At 40.1% G+C, this 27,708-nt stretch overlaps 1 protein-coding gene across 1 annotated transcript in view; it reads right to left on the bottom strand.

Annotated features, from left to right (window-relative positions):
- RGS17 (regulator of G protein signaling 17) overlaps positions 1 to 27,404 on the bottom strand; it is a 71,169-nt gene extending 43,765 nt beyond the window's left edge. The window contains exon 1 of the mRNA XM_036380023.2: positions 27,182 to 27,404. The gene's annotated coding sequence lies outside the window, so the exon portion shown is untranslated. The remainder of the gene's footprint in view (positions 1 to 27,181) is intronic.
- Between the last annotated feature and the right edge of the window lie 304 nt (positions 27,405 to 27,708).

Raw genomic sequence — 27,708 nt, 5'->3', positions numbered from 1 at the left:
GTTCTATATTTATATGCAATATGGAATCAGTTGCTTTAAAATCTACCATAGCAATTTCTAGTATATTCCCCTCTAAACCCCTTTACAATAAAAGAATAATGAGGCTTTTGTTGAGTGAGCAAACTGGAAATTAGGGCACTGTAGCAAGTAGAGCTTGTTATGGACCAAGACATATCTTTCCTCTTATGAAAAATACAGTATGTTCTGTATTATAGGACTTTCAAAACCATCCATATTATTCTAGTACTTTCTGAACAGAATCAGTTCTTAAAAATTCTCTAATTTGAAGCAAAGTGAAGACAAGGCTGTCACTATGAAGAAGGTGACATTTCTGAAGATACTCTAAAAACTTTAGGTATAAAGATTTTAGAAAAAGAACCTAAAAAAAACCCATAAATCACAGAAAACTACATGAAATTAATTTTATTTACTGCAAAGCTATCTGTGTTTTAGGTGTTAGACACAAGGTTGTTTCATAGTAGTGGTTTCTAAGGTTTCATGATTTGGAGCAGAGATTCCTCTGACATTATAGTTTTTCATGAAGCAAAAACCATTACATTTGCTACAGCTAAATAAATCCTTGTCCTTTGAGACAAAAGATGAATATTTAACACAACTGTGCAGCCTCAGAGTTCTACTTTATGTCTTTCCTTGGTGATATCTGAATGGTGTGCAACCGCAATGACAAGTATGAACAGAGGCTTCAGAGAGGGACATAAATATTTCTTCAGAGAGGGAAACACAATATTTCTCAATAAAGAGACCACTGCTTTGTTTCAAGAGCTCTCAAACAAAATTGTTCTTCTCTGTAATGTTTTATATTTGACTCATGCCTCTTGCAAAGTTTTAGTACATTCAGTGAATGCACAACTGAAACAGCAAAACTCAGCATTTCTTCCCAGCACAATTGACACAGGTCAGAATGCCTAATGCCCCTCTGCCAGTCCTTGCTAGTTCTAATACACCTCTCTTGGAGTGGCTTCATTCCACATTACAGACAAGGAGAACAAAAAAATCCCAGTGGAACCACTCGGTTATGCTTGGAGACAACTGATGGAGAAAAACTGCCCTGTTCTGTAGAGAGGAGCTCACAGATGCGGAAGAAATGAGGCTGATATGAGAGGCACACGTGACCCCCACAGAACATGTGGGGCAGAGGTCTCTGGACCACCATTCCACTGGAGGCCACCTGAAGCCTCTTCTGAAGGGGAACAGCTCACAGACCAAAAGAAAAGATATAACAGATATAAAAGCTGTAAACCCTAACAGGAATACTTCCCCCAGCAGTACTGCAGGTTTTAGTTACCTCTTCTGTTTGTTGTCTAGCTGTCCTCTTGTGGGTGAAAAGTCACCTGGACAACTCTGATTCTGCTTACTTGTTACAATCTACTGATTTTCTCTCTGAAATACTGTCAGCACTAACTGCATCAGCATTCAACATTGGATAACTGAATGCTCCATATAGCTGCAGTTAATAATCCATTCACCTTTTATTTCAGGGCTCTCTTGGACTGTAACAAAGCAGTCTTCTACTCATCAAATTTCCTAAAATTTGCAGAGTCATCCTAAGGGGAAAATCCAACACAGTTCCTTTGGTTTTTCCACACTGGCCAAGTGTACTTAGGTTATTTGTGGGGTGCTGCCCATGGTGGACTTTGACATTGTGGAAAATGAGGACATAAACTTAGAAATAGAACTGAAGTAGAATGGCATTCAGAATTCAAAGTCCTGTTTATTATTCAAAACTTGAGGCAGATTCCCCTCCTTTGCCTAACAAACCTATTGATAAGAGTCAATTTATGGATCTTTCAGTAAGCCAAGGGATTTGTCTCAAATTGCAGTCCTCATGGGGTTTTGTATCTAAATTCACCTTCCCCAAATTATCTTTGAAATCTAGACCAGTCCTTAACTCCATTTTTAGTTGCATGCAATATCTTGTTATAAAATTTGTTGTTTCTGGGGCTCCTTTTTGTGCATTGCTCCTGGTCTGAGCATACCATAGGTCATTAGCCACCTTTACTTGAGTTGTTAAAAATAACAAAAGCAACAGATTCTTTGGTACCATCTACTTTTCGAAACGTAATGCTCCTGCCCACCTTCCTTTTCAAATAGCACTGACTCCTGTCAAAATAAAAGAATTTCTAAAACTTCTCTATTAGCCTTTTCTATCCCAAGACTTCCAGCTCTCAGTGGAGGATGACCGGCTCCTTTCTTCCCCTAAGGCTGGGGTGACAGTTTCCATTATTGTTTTGTCATCTCTGGACCAGTGCCTGGCTGAGGTCACCATCCCTTGCAGGTCCTCCCTCCCCAAACCCAACCTGTGGCTCCATCCCTGCTTCCAGCCCACAGAAGGATGCTGTGCCACAGAGGGAACTGCAGGAATAAGGTCCCCCAGAATGGGCTGAGACAACTCCATGAACAATTCTTACTGCAGGAGGCAGGAACCTGAAAACATGAGGGAGAAGGGAGATTTTTTTCCCCTATTTTTATGTAGATTTATCTGCCACCCTCCCCTTCTGTGTCAAGACCACGGTGGGTTAAAGGCAGGTTGCTGGCGGTTCTTTTCAAGCTGACTAATCACTACAGATAATCTGAATCTAGTTAATGAAAATGATGAGAACCTGGAAGTTGTGTACTCCATTAGTAACATGCGCTCTGACAGGAAAGCAAAATCAGCTGAACCAAAAAATGGCTTATGAAAAATTATTCAGATGCTGTTGCTGGACACTCTTGCTCAGGTTCTTGTGAACTTACGAGGTATCTTACTTGTGATTTATTTATCCATGAACAAAACTACAAAATAACCTTCTCTATCCTGAAACACTTGTGAATTACTCAATAATGATATTCACAACTATGATGGCACATTTTTCCCAGAAAAAAAGACTCAAATTAAGTGTTGCTGCTCATAGCAGATATTAGGCAAAATTTTTGAGAGATGTTTGAGTTATATAGTTCAAAAACCACAAAAGATTCTGCAGAAGCCAAGAGCTGTGTCTTGCTGCAAATTACTGAACAACATCTAGTATTGTTCTGCTAAGGACAAATCAAAGTTTCCCTATGGCTGCTGGAAAACAGAATTTTTGCAACACTAAAGGTTTACAGTGGTGTGGTAGTGTTGGAAAGATTTTGCTAGTAATGTTCTAAGTTTCTGGATGGGAGAATTCTCCCCCACTGTTGTTCAGTTCAACATTAGGCTGCTTCTGCCACTGATGCCATGATTCATCAATTTCCCAAATGCTGGGAGCATTTGCTAGATTTATCTTCTCTGGTATACTGCTTTTCCCTCACTGACTAAACCCACAATGTATCACTGAAGTCCCATTACTGGAAGTGCCTCGTAGGAAACAGCTGGTAGAGAAGATCTTGGTGCAATGGAAAGGTGCTATTCTGCAAGTAATGCCTAAAATACTTTGACTGGCGTTGTTATAATTAAAGGTCAGAAACTTTGCAGAGTTATTTCAATAATTTGAAATGAACACAAATATTTAAGTAAGGCAGATTACCATTGGATTGAAAACCTAATTTTTGTGCAAGTTAATTTATGTTATAGAGCCAGAAAACATGCTCAAAAAGTCCATTGTCACTTCTATCAGCTTTGTGGTCTTTTCAAATTCAAATTAATCCAGAAGAATAATTTTTATGGAGTGATGAGAATTTGCCTGTTCTCATTACTCATTATTTTAATTGCCTGTAATGAAACTATTATTTGTATTAATGAATTGACATTTTAGTGACAAAAGGCCAAATTCTGATCTTCTTGTTTTGTGGTAAATGCAACTACTCTGTTGAGTCTATTGCAGGTGTTCTTCCTTTGCAGAGGTATGGTGAGCCTGGGTGTTCTTGCACTAATCAGGAATGCCAGCCACTTTGGCACTTCTAATGATTCCATCTCTGTCTCCACCTACTTCTCATTCAGCAATTCAAGACTGCAGACTTTGTTTCATTACCTATTGAGGCTGAGAAAGTGATCTGTTACACTCTTGGTACATCCAGGGCTGTAAAGTCAGCAAGGCCTATGCAAATGAGACTACTTTTGCTGCTATGGTTGAAAGAACAACCTCAGCCATTACACTAAAACCCTGAATATCTTCTATCTTTTTGATTTATTGTTGCCTAAAATTTGCACTGAGGAGTAGCTGCTGTAGTGAATCAGCTATCCAGGGATCTCTAGTCATTTTTTTTCAGTTCTCCTCTGGAATTACACATGATCCACACCTTCTCAAGGAGAGTTTGTTTTCTTTTAGATGAAGAATTATTCACCAGAGATTCCCAGCATAATTTATTCAAACTCTCTTGAAACATATCGATTAGGATGTTCAAAGTGAGTGATTTGTGGCAGAGAATAAATTCCCCCTGAGGAACAAAGGTGTCTGCTGAAGATGAGACTTGGAGAATATCCCAAGGTATGCTCAAGTGCACAAGAAAAAGATTAATTATATCTGCCCCCAAATGTCTGTGGCTAGAAAGATGGAATTGCACAGGGAGACTGTAATCATTATTCTCCTTCTGTACTCTAGAAGAACAAAGAAGAAAGAAAAAAAAAGAGGATTTGACGTGGAGGAATAAAAAGGTTTGAAATCTCTCCAGCATCTCACTTCCTAGGAATGCAGGAATTCCAACTCATCCTACATGTACTCAACTCTTTTGATACTGTTCTTATGATTGCACTTTTTCCACCTCCACTGGTACGACTCCTGCTGCAAGTGCCACTGTTGTCTGTGGCAGGGCCCCTCACCACCACCTCTGCTCAGGCAGCAGTAATAAATCTGGTAGGAGGTGCAACAGCAGCCAAGAACAACCCCGTTTTTTCCCTTGAAAATTCAGCCTAAAAATGGGGGGATGCTTTATAAGCAGGGCTATTTTGTAATTGGCAAGGTAATTATTATATTAAGGTATATCAAGAGGAGCAGGAAGCTCTGCAACTCTGTTCATGTACAGAGTTTTCTGTAGCCCTGCAATTAGCAGAACATAAACTTTTTGTTGGGCATCACTGTCACAAAGGCTATGCCATGGAGTAAAGGAAAATCTAGATTTTAATCTTTTTTTCATCAAAAATATATATTGATGATGCCAGTCTTCTGTGAAATTTCAACTTTTAACTCCTGGCACTGTGCATGTTGATATACTATGTGCTGCAGAGATGTGCAGATGCTTTCCAGGGCAGGGAAATAGCCAGGGCATTAAGCAATCCCAGTTTGACCATGCTACTTCCCCTTGCAGTCACAGCAAATTAAATCTGTAATGCTTTCTGTTCACTATGAGATTTTTCTGGGAAAGAATTTGCCTGAGATAACATCACCTTAATTTTTATGCCCTCCCTCACTCCCAGCTTCCTTTTCTTCCTTGAGTTACACAACTATCATATTTCTCTTGCACAGTGCCAATTTCTAGCCAACTCCCATATCAATCTAGCAGAGGTATGGTCAGGAATTTTTCAAATAATATTTATTAGAAAAAACTACAATTGTCAAAATCAAAACTGACTGCTGAAGGAATTGTTTTTTACAGATGTTGTCTTAAAAAAATCTTTTATAGCAAGTTTGGAAGTTCCCAAAATATCTCACTGTAATGGTTTAGTTAGTTTTGTTTTGTATCAATAAAGAGCAGTTTTTAATTTAAAGAAATTTTGGTTCAAAATTAATCCATTTATATTGTGAATTGAAATAAAGAAATAACAAAACCTTGTTTTAATAAGTCAAATCAAATACACACATTTTCCCATGTATGAAGAGTTTTTATGTTTAAGACTTTTTTTCACTATTTGGGGCAGAAACAGTTTTGAAAATATTAATATGCTCATGGGACACACCAAATCTTCTGGCTCTAGACTGAAATTGTTCAGGACTCTGTGTCAACACATTCCTAGAGAAGCCAGCAAGTGAAAAGTAGAACACAAAATGTTTATTATAATATCCATTTCCTACTTGCCTATAAACCACTAATCTTCTAGATTCAAAAGTTTCATTCTCCCCTGGAATCCAATTTCTTGTGTTTTCAAGCAGTTGTGCTGAAAACACCCCGAGTGCTTCCACGTGAATAGTGAAAATGGCTGCAGTGTAGCTAAAAATGGGTGAACAATTCAGAGGAGAAAGCAGAGCTCAAGCTATAGAACTCATAAATTCTTGGTTAAGAAAAAAAGCCAACCAATACTTAGTGAATACATTGAGAATTCTTATTGTACCCAAACCATATTTGCTCGCTTTTTATGATGTAAATAAATGCCTTTAATTTTGTCTTTAATCAACTGATTGCTACTGATTCAGTTGGGTATACCTGGTTATTTTAGAGGAGAAAAGTGTTTCCCCATAGCAAGCTTAGTATTTAGCTTAGAATGAATACTAATGAAAGGTTTTTAGATTACCAAAGCTTTTCCACTTAATAAAACAATTATACTTGAATGGCAGTAGTACGTACAAAGGCAAATAATGGCAACTAGAAGCAAATTGGTTATTCTGAGTATCTCACAATAAGAACAAAAAAGACAGTATTTATAACTTTTTGACAGACATCTAGGTTTACCTCTGCTAATTAGCTCATTTCATTTTGAGTGCACCAGTAGACAAGTAGATGATTGAACTGAAGGGATGGGACACTTTGGGCATAATGGAGAGGAAAAGCTAGAGCTCCACACAGTCAGGTAGCATCAAATAGCTAAGAAGTATGTGGAGAAATATAGTATTATAATAATATAATACCTGATATAATAATTATAATATCTGATGTTTATGGTAAACCTGTGCAAAAAGAAATCTTATATGTGATAACAAAAATCACTCCTCTTCATGAATAAAGCAACAGAATGACCATATCACATTTACTGCATGCTATAACAAGATATTTTGTCCTAACTGCACCTCAGCACTTGAACTGGGTGAAAGGTTTTTTCTCTGGGCAACTGAATGGATCAGGATGCAAAACTGAGTGATACAAAGTGACTGGTGTCTAAAAAGTTCTGGTTCAAAGATTATGAAATTACCCTGGTATTTCTTTCACAAGGCAGGTATCTGTTATTTGCATAGCTGTTTTCTAGTGTTGCTGAATCATAAATACATCTAGAAATTATTAGGCACCATTTACCATACCTTTACTTATAAACTGGAAAAGCTACATAAACTGGTATTTTAAAATGAGAAAGTGAACAGTGAGGAAAAGCTTTACATGAGCGGTTGGAGAAGAAGCTGTAGGGTAGATCAAAGAATAATCATTTCAACCAGTGACCCAATAAAGCTTCCCAGATGTATTTCTGGTTTAACTCCATCTTAGCCATTGCAAAGACACACTTTGGTAAGAAAGCAGCTTTATGCATTTGCATAGAATTTCCATCAGATTCCAAACACATGGGATACACACCAGGTTCCCAAATAACCCTAGAAGGAAGGGGAGTTTTAGTTTCCTGTAACTGTCCATCTAAACATAAAAGCAAGTGCATAAGGCTTTGGCAGGATATTTTGCAGAGTTATACAGCAAATCACCAGCCAAGAATTACAGAACACAAGGTTTTCTTGAATGACCCAATGTTTTCCAGATAGAATTGAATATATTTCATATTGGACACAATTAAAATTTTGGGGTTTTTTCTCCTCTTTTCTTCTCTTTTTATGGTCAGGACAATGAGGGACAAAGTTCTTAAATGACAATGGATTTTTTGCTTGCATTTTTACTCCTACAAAGAATAAGGGAATGGTACAGGATTCAGACCTCTAACTTACTGCAGTGAAGTGCAGAGGACAGTTTACTCCTTGCTCTTGCTCAAGGGAATGACATGTGCCATGATGCAGGGGTTTGCAGTGCTCCCCTTGTTTTCCTTTACAAAAGCAGTTCTGCCAGCTGTGTCAGCTTTTTCAGGTCCCTTTCTCTGTTCTCTATCCTCCCTTGTTATCCAGTGAGTGCTTATGCTTCAGTCACAGAGAGATCTACTGTGAGGCTCTGGTGAGCAGCTCACAGCCATTTGGCAAAAAGAAAGATGGTTTATGCTTTACCATGTCAGGAAACTGATTTGAGTCAGTGAGGTTCAGCAGCCATGTGGTTACAACAGACTGACCTCAGATTTCAGGAACAATCTCAGTCTTGAGTCCTGCTGAAGCTATGCCTGTCTGGTAGTTTAGCTATCCAAGTCCACTAGTTCAAGTGAGTTTATGAAGGATGAGCTGCAGAGAGCAATACTCAGTTCAGGAGAACAATACTTTGTTTTTCAGCATCACGTCATATCTGGTCCCCAAAATGACATGAATGAAATTCAGAGTTTTCCATCCCATGCTAAATGGTCTACACCATTGCACACTCGAACATTTTCTTCAGTGACAGCTGACATTAGTTACCCTGTGGGCATACTTGCAGTTTACATGGGTTACTTCAGTATGCTTCCTTTGGGAAAGGTTAAAGGATGATGTTTAAAATAAACCCTAACACCAAAACCCCAATCCCACGTCCAGCAACATACTTCACATACCACAGTTTCTTGAAAAGATGGATTTCTTTAAATTTGGAGTTGCTAATCCATAATCTCCCAAGTATCTTATACTAACCTTGATGCAAGCTGAACACTGGTTTCCTTCAGATACAGAGGGTAATTTTTATCAAATGGGGGCAACAAATTACTTTTTAGATGTGATGTTCAAGACATAAATGAAAGGAAACCAGAAACTGCAATAGATGGAGAAATTGAAGTGATATATAAACAGTTAATCATTCTTTAGACATGCTTAGCAAATTTTCCTGGCAAGAATGCTATCACTTTGGAAGATAATTTAATAGACAGAGAAGACAAGAAAACCAGTTTGCTTCTAATGGCATTGCTACAGTGTAATGGGGCTGAGATGGCTATATTCAAGACAGATGCTATTATTTCTTCTAGTTTTACCATAAGTGACACTATGACAATTCCAAAATCAAGTCTGAAAGCCCATTAAAAACATTTTGCTGGCTTGACTCATAACAAAATGTAGGAACTGCTTTTTTGAGTCCTGATGAATGGAGGAGCTTTCAGAACACTCAGACTGATGATCCCTAGCTTTTACAGCAAAGTGCAAGGCAAACTTAGTGGTCTAGTGATATGCTTTTATCACACTTTCTCTTTTAATGGTGTGGCCTTTTCCATCTAAGTTATTGTAGCAATGGAGAGAAATATTGCTTCCCCATTTATTTATTCCTATTTCTGTCCATTTGTGTCACTTTCATGAGAACCTTCAAAAAATTGGTCAGTCTGCTTCTTAGAATCACACAAAGATGCTTGCATGCTTTTTAACTGAAGAAGTAAGTTCTGAGCTCCTGGTGCAATCCTTATAATTAAAGTTAAATTTAGCATAAAAAACCCTCTCACTTATTGCACTTTGGTTTTATCAGTGTTCTCTGCTGTTGCATTCCCCTAACAGACCACACAGTTCTTTATTTGATTTGTCTTTCAGTGTTCATCTTCACTGCTGTCTCATATCTTAAAATTCGTCAGTGTATAAGCAGGACATTACTTCAAGGAAGAAAAGTATCCAACAGCATTGAGTTAATATTTATATTACCTAACTAGAAAATCTGTTTATGGAGATGTGAACACTTTCTCAGTTTTTGCAACCCTTCACATGTGACAGTGTCTCAGTAGATAAGCCAGAGGCATTCTAAGAGCAAGTGTTCAGATTCCCCTAAAGAACAGAAGCATCAAACTTTCTGCAACAGCTGGACATTCAGAACTTTAATAGATAGCTAACAAAGGAAGTAACACTTGTGCCCACAGCACATTGAGCAGAGATAGTCAACAAACTGGAGAGAAAAGATGATCCAGTAGCTGAGGACTATCCTAGAATTTAAGAAACCTGACTAAATTGTTGATTATTATCTTTTGGTAAGCTACTTCTTTCAATAGGATTTGGACACTAGAGTTTGTTAGAGCATGTATTTCAGGTATTCTCACAAAACTTAATTTTGTCCTTTTCATGAAACATATACATGATTTAAAAATCTTTCCATGTTTGAAGTGAGTGTCTCCAGACTTCTCCCTTGTGTGTAGGTTGCATCAAATGGGATATAGCTGTTAGCAGATTCAAAAGCTAACAGGGGATGCAAGAGATGCAGGTCTAAGTACCTTTTCTGCTCACCATGAACCTTGCTTTCTAAAACCAGGTGGAAGAATCAGTGACTGACAGTGAGGAGAAAGGAGATTTTCTTTTTGATTAGATAGCCAAAAAGTTGAGCTTGGACTTGAACAGAAGATCTTTAAGATTCTGAGGCACTTGGACAAGATAATAATGACAGATACAAAAGAAATGTAAATGGTAAGATAACAACTTTAACTTGTATAAATTTACTGTTAGCATTCCTCTAAGTTGTTGTGTGGGAGGTACTTGCCTGTATTAAGGGAGCCCTGTCTGGAATTACCAAAACTGATGTACATTATTTGTTTCAGTCCTACAATAATTTTTAAACAACAGCTTTTATCTCCCACATATGACACCTGTCATACTGATAATTTCATGGACTAGGGGAACATTCTCTTTTCTCTTCCATGGGTCTCTGGAACCAGGGACTGACAGATATTTCAGAAATGCTAAATGGAGTTTTCTCAATCCAGCCACACTCTACTTGCATCAGCATGGTCTTGACCCCAGGAAGTGATTTCCTTACAGTTTTGTCTGATGTTCTCATGGCACTTGAAAGATTTAAAAGGTACTATTTTTCAGAAAGAAACAATTTCAAAATTGTCTGACACAACTCCCAGAAGAGTTCTTCTTTGCCCTGACCAAAAGCTGTGTTAGATGAAATGCTTAGAAAAAGGCTGCCTTCAGTTCCCCCAGCATCCAGGTTTGGTGAGTATTTTCACCCAGGTGAAGTTTAAGGAGACTTGATTATAGCATAGCTAGTAAAGAGAAAAGAGAAAGAAGCTATGGGATAACAGGTGTAGGATAATCACACAGCTGCCAAACTTCTATGCAAGGATAAAAACCTTTTAGGATGTCTAGTTCTTTGAAGAGAACTTGGCAGGCAATCTGTTCTAAGCAACATTTACTGTAGGTTTAGTCTTTGTCCCATGTAGGCACCTGTGCTGGTTTTAATGTGTGCCCTAATTACATTTTTCTATTTATTTGGTAAGTTGAACACTTTTTTTAGCTTTTGATTCAGGTTATTTATTATAAGTTAGTCCTATTGCATATGATCATATTTTTTGTAAGATATGACCCTGAGTCATTCCTCAAAAAAAAAAAAACACATTATGGACTAGAACATGCTTTGTAAAATGACATAGTGGATGTGCTTTCTTGCTTTTATTCAATATTGCAAAGATTTAATAATGTGGCATCCACACTCTTTAGCACTTAGAAAAAGGCAAAAATCAAGGTGATCCTGCTCCCCAGTGAACATTGTAATGGTGGATGCACTGCTTTCTACCTGGCTAATTTCTCTTTAAGTTTTTGATAGGGTTTTGGGTAGGTTTCTTTGCAAAACAGCACAGTGTCAATGGTAACAATGGAAACTGTTTCTGCCTTTGAATATCTTCAAAACTGGTGATTAGAGCAGAATTTTTGTGGTGGGAAGGGGAAGGTCTGAATTCCCTCAGCTTCACACTGGATGAACCCAGGTGTATCACATCCTGGCTGAACCTGTCCCTCCTCCTTTATTTTATGAAAGAAAAATTGAGACAATGGCAAGAGTTTTGGTGAGGGCAGGAGGGATGAAATAACCCCAGACCTGACCAGCCTCCTTTCTGGCTGTTTTGGACTGACAGTTCATTTATGTCTAGTGTTTTGTGATGAGTTCAGCTCTTTTAGAAAATGAGAGGCACATTCTCAGTGTGCCTTCTGGACCAAGCTCCTCTGAGATCTCTGGCAGACAACATGTCCTGCTGAGAGCTGGTTGTGACCTAGTTAGCAGGATGTAGTTTCAAGCAAGAGTAATAGGCACTCAATGCACTTAACTGGGGAAATTTGGGTACCTAAGGGTGGGAGGGGGATGGGACCTTGTATGCTCTTAAAAACTCAGAGTCCTCTTAGAGGACTGAAAGCCAACTAAGTCTCAGTTTGGATGCCCAGTATATATAGCAGTTTGGGGTGGAGGTGCACACAGCACCTACTGTCATCCCAGTAAAGAAGATAAATTCCTCCTTGTCCATCTCTGTGCTAGGCCAGTTCCACCCGTGCACAAATACCTCACCCTGGAAGGCTGCATGGAAGAAGGAGCTACAGAAAATGTTTAAATTAAGAGAACTATTTTAAGAGAAATATTTTAATCACATTTTTTAATTCTCATCTAAGCCCAGTGCTTTCCTCAAGAAGATGGCTATTAGAAATGCCTGTATCCTCTGAATTATGGAGTGCTTAGATTGAGCCCTGAATGTATATTTATGGCATTTATGAAATGGCCTCTTTCTGTTTACCAGAGTGGTTTTTGTGGTTTTTTGGGTTTTTTTTTTTGGCACCAGTGGTGCCAATAAGTATGCTACTCTAATATTTATGCGTCTTCCATAAACAGAATTGTTGAAAACAATTTTAGGGAAACTTGGGATAGTAGAAAATTGCCTCATTTTTAAAAAAGACAAAAACAAGTAAAAAAAATTAGTTTTTAAATGCTAAGGGTACAGGATACAATGAAATTTTAAGTTATCTGTAACAGCAATAAAATCTTTTGGAGACTTGCAGTTGACTCAACAGTACCTTCTTCATTAGGACCATATTCTTGTACTAGAAGGTGTCCTGCAGGTGAGAAAGGCCTCCAGCAGATTTGCCACATGCAGCAAATAGTGTGACCTTTCATTGCCATCAAAAGTTATCGGCCTTCTTTCCTCCTCACGTGCAGATCTCCAGATCCAATGAACACACAGCATTGGGAAAGCTGATCTCTTTTCAAGATCATCTGCTCTTGCTTAGCCAGAGGCATTTTACTTATTCTGATCCTATGGTATAGGATCAGAAAGGAGGAGCAGGAATAGAAGCATTGTCTAATTGTTGGCTCCTATCTCCTGTTGTCTCTAGATCAAGGAAACTTAGTTGAACAGCACACAGTTTTGAGTTTTTCAGGAGCAAATTCTAGTTGCTCCTGAACTAGAGCAACTAGAGCAACTAGAGCAACTTTTCCTATAGGAAAAGAAAACAACCTAGGTTTAGTGTGGGTTTTTTGTTTTTGTTGTTGCCCATATGCCATTATTTATTGCATATAAAGGAATGGTTTTAATTTTTAAAACTTTTTTAAGGCAGGTTTTAATTTTCAACACTTTTTTTAAGGCAGATTCTTAATCTGGCTGAACAAAATTCTTACAAGACTGAATTCCTCAAATGCTGCAAACATCTTCTAATTATCAAAAGCTATTAGAAATCAGCTGATATTTTAAGAAGTGGCTCTAATACATTTATTTTTCAGTGTCCATCTCTGCTATTCCATACTTCCAGACTTTATCACTGTAGCCTTTTAATTCACCTGTTCTTTACTAATTTGCTTTTTTCTTCACTAACTAGCATCCAGATCCATGTTACATTCAGTACCATTCACTGCTATCTACTGAGATTTCAGTCTCACTGTCTATTATGCCTGTTTCTTGCCCCTTCAGATTTTAAAGGTCCTTTTCAACTTCTCTGTCATGCTGGTTATTACTTCCACTCCTGAGATTTGTCCCTTCACCTGGACCATCTGGATAACCAATTCTGAGGTCTACACACTCTAAAATTTTCTGTCCCTCTCAATAATTCAGTCTTCCTGCTCCCCAAGTTCAGCAGTTCTTGCCTCAGGATGTAAGCAAGGAAACAGCTGGAGAGCCCGGGGCAAAAATCTCACAATGAATATAAATGTGGCATAAAAAGTTCTTTAGATCTTATGGAAAGGCTGTATGGAAAGCAATGAAACAACACTTAGCATCTCAATAGAAGATTCATCCCAGTTAGTGAATGGGATAAACTTCTGTTCTCTGTGGAGCTGACTCAAGCACTTCTTCCTTCAGGGAAATTTTTTAGCTTTGTGGAAAGAATTAGTAAGAATTAAATTGAACCACCTGCATGATCACAAAGTAAGATTTTGCAGATTTTGCTGCTAGAGTGAATGCCTGTGCTCATGTTTATTGTTTCATTGGGGGGGAATGTAGGAAGGAATTTTGCCCTACAGTTACTGATTTGGACTAACATGTTTTTTCACTGGGGCAGACCTGTAGGCAAGTGATACTTTAATTTTTAAATGTTTCTCAAGGACAATCTAAATGTCTCAAAACTCCTGGAAGTTTCTTTCTCTGGCTTCACTTTAAGTTACAGCCTTACTGCCTTAATTGTGTTATGACCCATGACTTCTGGATGATGGTATGACATACCTGCTATGACAGGTTACAGATCCTTGCCAACAGTATTCTGTTTAAATACACACCTGAAATTTTCTTTCTGGGGAGTTGCAGATTAGAGTCCTAGCAAGAATAAGCATGTGCTGAGGAACCCTTTGCTCTCTGGGGAAGAAGATGACAAGATTACTTGTGCCTGTGTGGGACATCACAACAGCAGCAGGACCAGGGAGGCCCAGGCACGTGGGTGGGATGTGCAGTGCCTGATGGAAGACCATCCACTGGATGCTGAAAAGAAAAGGGCTAATTTTGGGCAGCCAGGCCATCTCAGTGTCCCAACATGCTTGTTGGGAGTCTCTGAGCTCCATACTGCCTTTAATAAACAGTATGTGCATACCTACGATCTCGGAGTAGCTGCTCCTTCTGATCAGGGAACACACATAGAAAATATGTGTGACACTCACTGCCTGCTGGTATTTCATCCATGCAACATCTTAGGAAGGAGATGTGGATGAAGATGTTTTCCATGTGCTAACAGCACTGACCTTTCCATTTCCATTACACATCACTCAGAAGCAGTGACCAGGCATTCAAAATCTGAGTCTGAAAGCCAAATTTAGACGTTTTCTGAATGGTTTTATTTTTGTTCGAACAATAAAATTATTTTTAAATAGAAAAACTAAACTGAACATTATAATTGCAGGAGAGTGTGGGAGGCAGAGCTGCCTGCTGATTACATTAAATGTTTGATCCTTATTCAGCCACCAAAGGCTTGGGTGCAGCCAATTTTATTTTTTTTTTTTCTAGTTAAGTGCCTGTCCTGAGATAGTGTTATTTTTCTCAGTACATAGTAACAGGTAGGATGTCAACAAGTGGAATAAAGGACACAGTGTGGTTATTGTCATTTCAAATCTCTCCTTGGCTCAAAACCCAACTTTTTAGGTATGACTCTGAAACCCTTATAAAGAAGAATGATCAGTTTCCATTCAAGTCTGCAAGTGGGTCAACATAACAGAACTGAAGTCTGAGAACAATCACCAACGATCACCAATTCATCTTAGTGGCCCGGATTCTTCATTTCCTTGACAAATGTTTAATTTTCTCTTGTGATCTAACTTTTCTTTAGAAGGTGAGTCATGCACAGCAAATCAAAATGATGACACTTTTGTTTGTCCTGAGCAATCTCATGTAGGTGAACCAGTGCATTTGCAACACAGTTGCTATTGCTGGAACCCTTCTCTTCTAGACACGTCTGTACTAAAATGTTACATCTCTATCTAGTTCCACAGGATACCAAGATTGAGAAGCACTTTTAAGTAACATAGAGAAGAGTTTCCTGAAAGAGTTATTTTGTCTGAGAAGAGAAATTATACTAATATTGAAGCTATTTTGTATCCAAATCAACATGGAAATGTATTTTGACAGTGGACCGGAAAAAAAAAAAAAGACCCTTTAGGTTGCCCCAAAGTTCAGGTATGTAGGTGAATCTTCTCTTACACACATGACCTTATGTCTTTTGCTGCCACTGTTCTCAGTGAGGATCCTACTGGGTCACACAGCACTGAAATTCAAGCAGCACACTTCTAAGATTGCTTCAGGTGTGAGCTGCACCTCGAATATTCCTTACCAAGGGATCCCCCTTACATAATCAGGAGAGAATGCTCATGGAGCAGTCACACAGGCTTTATTGTCTTCCTGTTCCAAGGAGCTCCACAGATGAGTTATGAAGGGAAAAGGCTGGAGGAGGGGTTTTGTGACTGGGAGGAGAGCTGTGGCCAGGACATTTGAGCCCCCTTGTTTCACAAGATACGGATTCTGCATTCTGAGTGTTCTCTTCATTTTTTCATGTCTGTTTGACCTAAAGAGAGTTTCTGGGACAAATGTTTAAAGGGGAGGGATATGAATGTGTCAGGTGAACAAATGGAAGGGAGGAAGAAAAATTTAATATGGATCATTGCACAAGAGCAAATGAAGAATAAGCAGTCTTTGAGTGAATGTGGCTGGAAATGAGAAAAAGGTTTTCGACGAGAGATCTGGAACAGCCTCTGGGTAAGAATAAATGTAAAAAAAACCCCAACCAACCAAACAAAAAAACACCCACCAAACCAAATGAAATAAGAAAACCCAAACAACCTTCTCCCCTCTCCCCCCAAAAACTGCCACAAACCCAAACCAACAACAAAACAAAACAAAAAACATTTCCTGCTCCTAATATCAACTTGATCGAGAGAAGGAAAGAAAAAGTAAGAACTGGTTGATGGAAACAGAGTTTGGGATTAAATTAGCTAGGGTTTTTCCCTCAGCATACTTTCCTATTTTCCAGTGTTCCTAAAGTTGCTACTGTGGCACCTGCTGGAATCAGCCATGCTACTGAACAGAGCCTAACCCAGAGTTCTGCTGAGCACACACTGCCTGCCTGGTTCAATAGCAGCTGATTTCCTTGGCACCCTGCTGGATACACTCTCTGCCTCAGAGGACAGGACTGTAGCACAATTTTAAACAGTACCTCACCTAAATAGCTCAAGGTTTAGTGTAGAAACAAACCAACAAAAACAGCCAGTCTGCTGTATGAATAGTACCCAACTTAGTTTTAAAACATTAAATACTGTCTTTAGGTTATTCTACATAGTACCTCACCAAATATTAAGCAGTCAAAATCAAGGTGTCTCTGGCATTCTCTGGGATGATCTCACTGCCCACCAGAACAATTTCTACTTAACAGAGCCTAAACAGAGCCTTACAATCCTATGTTTAAAATGTGAATCATGATTAGCATTACTTGTAAGAATAGTTTCTGCCATAGAAGTCCACTCAATTTAATGGAAAAATGTCTTGAACATTAGCAATTCAATTATTTGGAGTCTTAAAACCCCTAAGAACTGTACCCCATCTGCAGCTAGACCTGCAATAAATTGTGCTTGCTGATAAATTTAGTCTTCATACATTAAAGCTCTTTCAGACCATATTTTCTTGAATTCAAGGAGACCTCTCCCCCATCTTTCAAGGGACATACAGTAACTTACTTCTTTTCTTTAAAAAATAAACTAAATTGCATTTACTTGAGCCATCAGCCTGCTTCACAGGAAATTTCCTGGAGAAGCTAATTGGTGGGAGCTCATGCCACAGCTCATGGGTTTGTCCTCTCACAGTGACAACCAGAAGGCAATTAATTAAAAGTTTCTGAGGCTAAGTTACAAATGAATATATATAAGCATATATAAAGTATATGCTGACATGGACTGGGTAAATCATCTCCCCTAGTTCTGATTGCATCCAAGATTGAAGTGTTGCTAACATTCAGAGTAATTTGGGCTTAGAAATCTTATGCTGCCTTCATTATTAGAATTAGGTATCCATTGACTAATTAGTCTACTCCCTTTTGTTACCTGTAAAAATATTTTATTGCACTATAGCTGCGATATTACAGGAACTTATGTCATGAAAACAATCAAGCTAAAAGAAATGTGTATAGATTTTTTTTTTAAATGCATAATTTGGAAAAGCTAGGACAGGTTTTATTCTGTTATGAACAGGACTGCGCTGACTATACTGGAGTTAAGTCATTTTATGAGGATGACATCTAGAGGTAGCAGTTTAATGGATCCCCAAAATCCCATATCTTTTTAAAGAACTGATGAGCTGAAAGTTATGGGATACATATATGCAGAAGGTATCTCATGCTACTTGCCATATGCTTCCATTCTCTCTTTTTCATTTTTTAAATGCAGGTTTACATTGCTCAACCATCCAAAGTCTTCCTGTTTTTGTAGTGTTTTGCTTACTGAGCAATTTTTTTTCTAACATGGCCCTAATTAATATTTTTCATGTTGATATTCAGATTACATATTCAAAGGAGAAAACTGGAGAGGTTTTACCCTGGTCATCTTCAAATGAGTAAGAATACTTGATCAGAAAGACTAACTTCTCATTCAGCTGCAAATTTCCAATTTTGTCCTGGAAATTGTCTGCATATGAAGATTTTCTGGATCTTAAGCTCTCTCTGATTTCTATATATGAGCATTACTTTGGTAATAAGAAGCTGGAGTAGGAGACAAGATTCTTAATGTTAGATTTTACCCCTTGAAATCAACAAGAATTTTGCCCTGTATTTTTAATTTCTGCATCTGCCACCATTTTACTGTGTGATCTTCTAATTGCTTAATTGATATGTAGCTGCATTTCTGTTCTGTGAAAAGCAATGCTGCTGTCTTAGCATGAAAAGGTAATTTAGTGGTTGTTTGAAAGGTGAGCTTGTAGAAAGGAGCATGATGGAATGATTAAAAAGCACTTATTAGGTCTAAATTGCCAAAATCTGGAAGGACAGAAATAGTCTTTTCATAATGTGTTCTTTATTTATTCTTAGTGCTTGCTAAATTGCTAGATTCTCAGAATAATAATAATATGATGAGTAGTCACCTCCTCTTTTACTATTTTCATCTTTCTGGATTCTCTATTTTCTTAAAAGTTCCTGAAATATCACATTGTATGAAACCAGGACACTGTATTTTAAACCAGACATCATATGCCTGACCAAGAAAAATGCTCAGCAGAAGTAAGGTCATACAAGATATATAACTTTCCTATTACCTCACACACGTACAGATAAGAACAACTCACCTTTCCTAAACTTTAGACTTTCTTTAAAAATGTGTTCAAACAATTCTCTCTCCTGTTATGTATGAAAAAAATTAATATTGAACATAAATCATGACCTCCTGTCCCACGGGTGTGATAGAATATTAATAGTAATAAACACACGAAGGACTTAAGTGAACTCAGTATAGTTAAAGCCATTCAATATGAGTTATGCTAAATATAACTTTTAAAACCATATATATTTGAGATGGGTATGAGATGGTGATATTAATATTTTATATATCAGATTTCCAAATTTATGGTATTTTCAATATAAATATGTTGACTTCTGTAAGGGAATACAACATTGTGATTATAGAATAAACATGGTAAAAGTCAACATGATAAACATTCAATGTATTAAAAGCTGATAAATTTTGATCTGAAACTAAACATGGGGAATAAATATTAAGCAGGTGTGTTACTAACTGGATCCTTCAAGCATATGTTCATTTGTACAACCTGACAACGTACCCCTCTGTTGTGAACAAAATAGAAGGAACTATAAAAATCTGCAGTGTTCTTGTTTGTGGTAGGTGAATATCAAGGGAACAACATAAGCTAAAAAAATCTCAGCAAACACTGTTTCCTTTGGTCAATACCATATTCCTGACAAGGAAGAATTCAGGCCAGAGGCAGAGAGATGTGATGGGCCTGTACTGTAAAGAAACAGTTCCTGGGTTTGTTCTCTGGCTCTGAGGCTAAATGGCCAATTCAGTTTCATTCGTACAATTAGAGTCACCTGCTCTGCATAACAGGACAGTCTCATATTAGCATTTTATTGGGAATGATCCCTGGAATGTGGTAACTTTCCAGTCAAGTCTGGGACCATCCTAAGAACTCAGTACACAGACAATCAAGTTCTGGTGCAAAAGCTCAGGCTTCTGTTACTTTGCAGAGAAAAAAACCTGGGACTCTTATTAAAAACTGAGAGTCTTGGCAACTAAAAGAAGTGCTCAGTGCAATCCTGCACCCACAGGAGTTGTGCTACTTTGGCTAGTACCTAAAGCCAGAATCTTAGACAGCCACACAAACACCATGTTACTGCTGTATTTTAGTACTGACTGCTATTGAAACAACAGCTGTGATTTCCTTGGATGGTTACTGATCAATTGAAGCAGGTTAAGAAGAGCTAAGACAATGGTTGAAGGACTATGGAACGTATTTGGTGGTAAATGTCTTCAGGAGCTTTTTAGGTTAAAAATAGAAAAAAATTAGGAGTGCATTTCTCAGCTTCTGAGTAGTTTGTACTGCAGGATGCAAGATGATCGATAATAGAGGTAAAATAAGGTAACTTTCTTGTTAGTTCTGCTTTTACTAGATTTTTCAAGTGTCTGAACGTTGTCAGCTATCTCTATCCTAGTCTGCAATCAGCAGTGTAGGCATAGGCTTTGAGACAGATGCTGGATATGGGATGGTCCTTCTGCAGAGAGAGCTGAGGACAAATCCAATAAACAGTCAGATTTCTGTGTTCTGAATCACTGACCAATGCCCAGTCCCAGCTCAAAGCTGCTGCCTTCATAACTTGATAGTTTATGAAGTAGCACTCATTGGTTATAGGTATTCCCTCTATCCTTTCAAGATTCTCACCACATGAGTACTTATTTCTTTTGTGGTTGCTCTGTGACTCAATTTTACATATCAAATAATCAAAAATTTGAAAGCAGCCTTGTCTATTCTGGTCAGCACAATGCTTACCATACAGCTGAGATTCTGTTTATTATCATCTGGGTTTTTTTAAATTGTGAGGGTCAGTAAGTGTTTATAAAAATACTTGGACAAATGTAATATATAAAATAGTGAAAAAATTCTACACATGAGATTCCAGTTACCAGGTTATCAGATATATCAAACTATATCCATTAGATGATCAGACCATTATAAGACAACTGCATTACAACACAGTAGATATATTTTTAAACCATTCTACATGAATGATAAAAAAAAAACTTTTACATCTCACTCTTCCCAAACCCACCTTGAAAGCTATGAAGCATCTGACTAATATTTTAGGACTTTGTAATTTCTGAAGATAATAAGACTTGAAAATAAAAGTACCTTTTGGACACTGACTAATTAGGATGACACTTCCCACCTACATTCATTAAATCAAGGCTACTTGTGAAGCTCTTGTACAGGAAGTTATTATTCACTGTTCTCAATTTTCATATGATGCAAATCATTGAGAGCAGAATCTACACTACCCAAAGGTCTGGTGCAATGTGAATATCAGAGAGCATGTGCTGTCTGCAGTACTGTCAAAATAAAGCAAAATGGATAAGAAATTCCTTACTTCAGACGGTTGTTCCCATTAAGCAAACCATAAACATTAACAATGGTATTTAAAATTTACTATACATTTCTTCACTATGAGGCCAGTGAGGCACTGGAACAGGTTGCCCTGAGAAGCTGGGGATGCCCCATCCTTGAAAGTGTTCAAAGTCAGGTTGGATGGGTCTTTGAGCAACTCAGTCTAGTGGAAATTGTCCTCGTCCATGGCAAGGGGAACTGCAACTAAAATATATGCAGGGGCCCTTCCAGACCAGATATTCTATGACTTCTCTCTAATTTAAGTTTTTATGAGAGCAGCATATATACTGATACTAATCAGGCAGTGGTGCTGTGAGAAATGTCAGGGCTTCCTGCAGCTCCTTGCCACAGCTGCAATGTGCCTAGGACACACTGCCTCTAAGGGTGCTCACTGTTCTGAAGTCTCTCTCTTGAAAGCTGTCTGAACTACAAAATCAGAGAACCACAGAATCACTGAGCAGTTTGGGTTGGAACAGACCTTAAATATCACCTAGTTCCAACCCCCCCCACCAGGCTGCTCAAAGCCATGTCCAACTTGGCCTTGGAAGCAGGTATAAAAGTGCTATGCTAAGGATACCATGACACCTTCCATCCATGCTTCCTGGGCTTTAATTGCTTTCTCTCACAGGATTATTTTACTTTAACTTACATGAGCTGCTGATAAATGAAGACATTGTTACAGCATACCATAGCACAGCAAAACAAAATACAGCAAAAACATAATACTGCAAAACTGCCCAAACCATATTCAGCCTCCCTAAAAAAAAAAAAGACCTCGAGTCTTGCTTAGCAAGGTGACATAATCAATTAATCAGGGATCTGAGACAGAGTGGCTGAGTCCTTTAAAGGCAGTGCTACTGTGACAGTCTCTATGCTAGTCTGTACGCACAGAGATGGGCTGGCTGTATACAGTGGTTCAGCTTGTGATCTCTCCTATTCCAGCAAGCACAGAGCTGGCATCACTGGAGAGAGCAGCCAAATGAAGCTGCTCTGGTAGCAGAGGCTACATAGAGGTGTTAATGCCTCACTGTCTAATTTACCCCTTTCTCACTGAAGAACGTAGGCGAGATATATATTGGTCTTGTTTGGAGAAAGATTATGCAGCACAGATGTAGGATTTAAGGTGTGTGCATGTTTTCAATGCTTGGCTGCTGGATTTAAGATTTTATTTCTGCTCTATCTCCCTACCCGTAATTTCCCACATACATTCTATTTAGATATTTACTGATTTCTAAGAACTTGCTGCTATTGGCTTACAAAGTAAATAATGTATGAATATTTCTATTGTATGGAAGTTAAGATGCATTTCATTTATATTTTAGAAGCAAAGAATTTAAAGACAAAGCTATGATTCAAAATTTTTATGATGCTATGATAGAATCAACCTTAAATTGATTAAAATACTCCTATTTAAATCCAGATTCTTTAATATACCAGAACAACGAAAGTTTTTCAAAGCCCATAAGTCATTTAAATTGAGTTTACATCTATTTTGCATCCCTGGAGCAGTGCAAATGAAGAAAGCACACTAGGGAATTGAGCCCTTACGTCGGTTTGGTCAAGGCACAGGTTACATGGTGGCTGGGCAGGAGGAGCAGAGCAGACCCCCAGTTCATCTGTTTGTGTGCTTCAAGCATTCCCCAAGGTCCCTGCCACCATCACACCGCTTGGCTGCTTCCTCTGTGTGTGCTAGAGACAGCAGCCATGCCAAGGAAAACCTTTTGAGAGCAATAACCCGACTTCAAGTGGAGACACAAAATCTCTGTAGAAAAGAGCTCTCTGAAATGGTTAACTTTCCAGAGAATCAGAGTGAGACACACATGCAACTCACTTCCTCAGACCCTCTGCAGCCAAGACCTGCAGAAGTGCCAAGCTGAAGTGCTGGGCTTCTTTGGAAGAGTCAGCAGCAAAGCCATTCACACAACTCTACTTACAGCCTGTATAGCCATAGCCATTAGCTATAACCACGAATAGATAAACTTAATTACAACTTAATCTATTCACTTGTTTTTATACCCTATGCACAAGCTTTTAATTAATTAATGGTATGGAAAGTTTGATTGCATTATTTCATTATAAAAACTACTTAGAGGAAAAGGGTATGTCAACAGAAATGCTAAGTTTTGTGAAGGATTTATTTTTAATGAATTTTAGCTCAAGCCAATTAGCACATGAATTTTATGTTCTTAGAAAACTCATCCTGTATTCATAGAATAAGCACTACTAGTATGGTAGGGATATATTTTTCACTGTAGAAGCTGAAATCTTAGTATGAGTGCAAAATAAATCCCTGGCATCATGAAGCCATGACCAGGAGGGAGCTAATGGAACAGTGATGAACATCTCTGTAAGAGCTAATAGTGTCTCACTTAGTACACTTCTCGTGTATTCCTAAAAATCTCCCTACGTTCATAGTTAAAGGCATGCATGTGAAGCATACAAGTAAGAGAGTGCTATTTAAAAGTACTAGGATTGTAACATTTATTTAGGGTAATGTATTTTTAGTGAACAAAAGTGTATATACCATATATATACATCTACGTATATATGTGTTTTGCTACATATACACCACTTGTAAGTAGAAAATCATGTCTGAGACTGGAAGCTGACATTCCTCCTATCCTGTCCCCATAACAATACCACTCAGCCTCTCCTCCTTTTAGTCTTTTGGGAGATGGGGATTAACACATTTGAGGTTTCTAGCATTTTATTTTTTGTGAAGAATTTCACAGCTCATGGGTTTTTACCCTTCTCTACTGTATCACATTCTGCTGTGATTGTGTTGCTCCAAGTTGTGTCTGCTGCCAAATTAAAACTGTGAGAACTTCTGTGTCTTTGGGTCTGGGTTGTGCTTTTGTAGTTCCCTGGTCTCCTATTCCTTTACTATTCTTATGACAAAATCAAAGAGAAGCTACCACTGAGATCAGGGAAGTATTCTGCAATGTTAATCTGATCAATACCTCCTCAAGCAGGACTGAATTCAGGAGCACTCTTCTGAAGAAGAATTTGTGTTATAGCTCCTTACAAATCAGCTGCATTTTATGGCACATTTAAACTTTCCTTTTGAAACTGTGCATATTGATGCACATCCTTATAATGAACATTACACAGAACAATTAGAAAATGATGCTACTTGAAATGTACAGAGTTCATATATATATTTATATATATATATATATACATATATACATATATACATATATATATGGGCCTTGACATACAGCCTGCATTTTGTATTCAATATACTTGTTAAAAAAATAAGAATTGCAGTTAAGAACAAAATATTTCATCTTCTTTTCGGGGTAGGTAGAAAACTGCATTGGGATAGGGAATTTTTCACCAAGCTGTCAGTCAGATTTCAATTCAAATCAATAGTGCGGCGAGTATTTTTCAACAGACAGCTTTTCAGTAGCCTACTTGAAACCAAGTTCAAGGGTTCAGGGCAATTCTTTGTACATAAGTGTCCATGTTGCATAACAAGAGGAAGAAGAACTATTCTTATCTGTAGATTTCAAGAAAAAGACCAAGGGCTGAGTACAGCTTTACAGTCCTGGGCAGGCCTCTCACCTTGGTGATAGGTAAAATGAAGGGACCTGACCTGCCAGTGCTGTACCTGCTCTGGTTTCAGAGGACACTCCTGGCACCTTACATAGACACAATATGTGCTCCCTGTCAGCTAGGGAGCACTGAGTGAAATTACCAGGCAGCAGGTTCATAGCAAACAAAAGGAAGTAGTTTTTCACACAAATCATAATTAAATTTTGGTGCTCATTTCCACAGAACAGGGTTGAGACCAAAGCATAAACAGAGTTTTTAAAAGGGAGTAGGGAAACTCGAATTTTATTATAGATGATGGTCTGAGAGCAATCTCCAGTTTAAGAAATCCATGTTCTATGTGTTGCTGAAACTTGAAAGGATACGCCAGGAAAAGATCCCTGTATGCCAGTCCTGTTTCTTACGTTTTTCTCCTTCAGCATCTGCTAATGACTGTAGTCAGAGCCAGGATATTGGACTAGATGTTCAACTCACTATAGCAATTTATTTGATCGTATTCTTTTAATTAAATTATGTTCTTATTTTGGCTACTTAAAAGGATCTAAGGCCTTGATGGAGAAAGGCATTTAAATGCTTTAATGCTCACGTTATTTCAGGGAGGCGAGTACTTGAGTGTATCATAGCATTTGCGTTTTAGGCCATAAAGTTACTGGGGTGGGGCTCACTCATCTTTAATCGGACTTTGCTTTTTCTGGGTATGAGCTAGAATAAAAATATGTATTTGATAACAATGTAACAGACTGCAACACTGTTTTTCTATAAAGGTTAAATAGGTTTTTTGCCTAAATGGCTTGTGCCACAGGTAAATTTCCCAGTGATTTATGTAAGGATGATGACACTAGCATCAACTGATGTGAAAAAGAATCAACTTCCTTTATAGAACTCCCAACATTTGTAATGCATGAACATTACATTTGTAGGAAGCTATTTTTCACCTGTTACCCATAATAGTATTGCCAGCCAATATGTAACTTAAATTTACCTAGAAGGGTATTTCAGATTTCATCCATTTTGCAAAAGCATCCTGGCTGCAAACCTATAACACACGTTGGTGAAAATCCAGATACAGAAACGAAGAAACTGAATACCGAAAACCATAAATTTCACCCCTGCTATTTCTAAGCCTGGCAGCACCAGTAAGGTTTCCTTCTACATCAACAAGAAGAGATAGAGATGAACGTTAGGCTGGCAGCCGAGCCAGCGAGGCAACCTCGGCATTCTTAATTGCGGGCGGTTCCATCCCGAGGAGAGGCGCAGCCCCGCAGGAACAGCACACGGCGGGTCCGAGCAGAGGCACCGCATCCCCGCCGCACCGAGCGCCGCGGCGGCGGCGGGCGTTCCCGGCAGCGCGGGGAAGCCCCGCTCCGCTCGGGGCCGGGCACGGCGCACCGGGAGCATCCCTGCCCGCCGGCCGCGCCCGGCCACCTGCTCCTCCCGCGGCCCCCGCCCGCCTCCCGCCGACATTTCCCGGGGAGGGGCGGGAAGGAGGCCGGGCAGAGGATGGCGGTGCCGCAGGGCACGGCGGGCGGGGGAGGCTGGGTGCCGCCCGGGGCTCCGCGGCCGCTGCCCCCGGGGGTTCCCCGGCCCCGGTCCGGCCCGGCCAGGGGGGGCAGCGAGAAAGGGGGCAGAGGGAGGGAGGGATGGGAAAGCAACTCCTGATCTTAGAGCAACGACTCGCTTGCTCACCCTCACCTTCCGCCGGCTCCTCGGATTGAAATAACAACAACAATAATATTAATAAAAATTACACCTCCTCTCCTCGCGCGAAGCAGACCCCACGTTACAGGCAGGGGAAGGTCAAGAGGAAAGACAGGAGCAGCGCTGCCTCGCCTCCGATCTGGCGGCTGTCACACCGCCAGCCCGTGTCCCCGGCTTCCCCGGGGGCGGCCCAATCCCTCCCCCTGCCGGGCTGGGCAGCATCGCCCGGCGCGGCGAATGCCCCGCGGCATCCCCAACACAAACCGGGGGGCGGCGGAGATGGGGGGCGCGGGTAGAGCCCGGCGACACCTCTCCCCACCCCTTTGTGCATCGCGGGCACGACACACACACACACACACACACACACACACACACACACTCCACCTTGCAACCTCGGCGCCGAAGCCGCCCGTTGTTACACACGCACACACAGAGGCACGCTTATACACACCCTGTCACCCCGAGAATACATTTTCTGTGGCACTCTACCGCCCGCCATCCATCCATCCATCCATCCATCCATCCATCCATCCATCCATCCATCCATCCATCCATCCATCCATCCATCCATCCATCCATCCTCCCTATGGTCTCCCTCCCTCCTTTTCCTCTTCCCCCCCACATCCCTCCCTTTGGTCGGTGTGGTTTTCCCCCCACACACACCCTTTGCATCACTATAAAGCAGACATTTTGGTGCCGTTTATCACGGTTCAGGCTGAAATAAGCGCGGAGCGCCTTACCCACCCCCGCCCGGCTGCGTGCAGTTGGCGCTGAGCGATCCCGGGAAGGGCTGGTGCGGCTCGTCCCCTAGCGCAGCTGCTCCGCTGCCATCCGCCCAACTTCAGCACCCAGCCGGCGGGGAGAGGGCGGGAGGCGGCGGCAGGAGGGCGGGCAGGGAGGGAGGGAGGAAGGGAGGGAGGGGGGCAGCGAGAGAGAGCGAGAGAGAGGGAGAGGTTGGGAGGGAGGGAGGGCGGCGGAGACGAAGGGCGGGCGGGAGGGTGCGAGGAGCGGCGCGGAGCGGGGAGCCCCCGCACATGCGCTCTGCCGCCGGCGGCGGGAGTTCCCCGCTCGGCGCGGCCCGGCGGGGGAGGCACGGCCCACCCCGGCCCGGCCCGGCTCGGCTCGGCCCGGCTCGGCAGCGCCGCCCGCCCGGCCCGGCCCGCTCGGTCGCAGGGACACTTCCCGGCAGCCAGGGCCGGGCGACTCCGCCGGCGGAGCGGCAGCATCCCCGCTGGTGGGCTGGCAGCGTGCTCAGTAAAGCGCTAGAGCTG

Source organism: Molothrus ater, chromosome 3 (genome assembly GCF_012460135.2).
Source record: "Molothrus ater isolate BHLD 08-10-18 breed brown headed cowbird chromosome 3, BPBGC_Mater_1.1, whole genome shotgun sequence".
NCBI lineage: Eukaryota > Metazoa > Chordata > Aves > Passeriformes > Icteridae > Molothrus > Molothrus ater.
The sequence above is the reverse complement of the archived record's forward strand: the minus strand, read 5'-3'. Positions and strand labels throughout refer to the sequence as shown.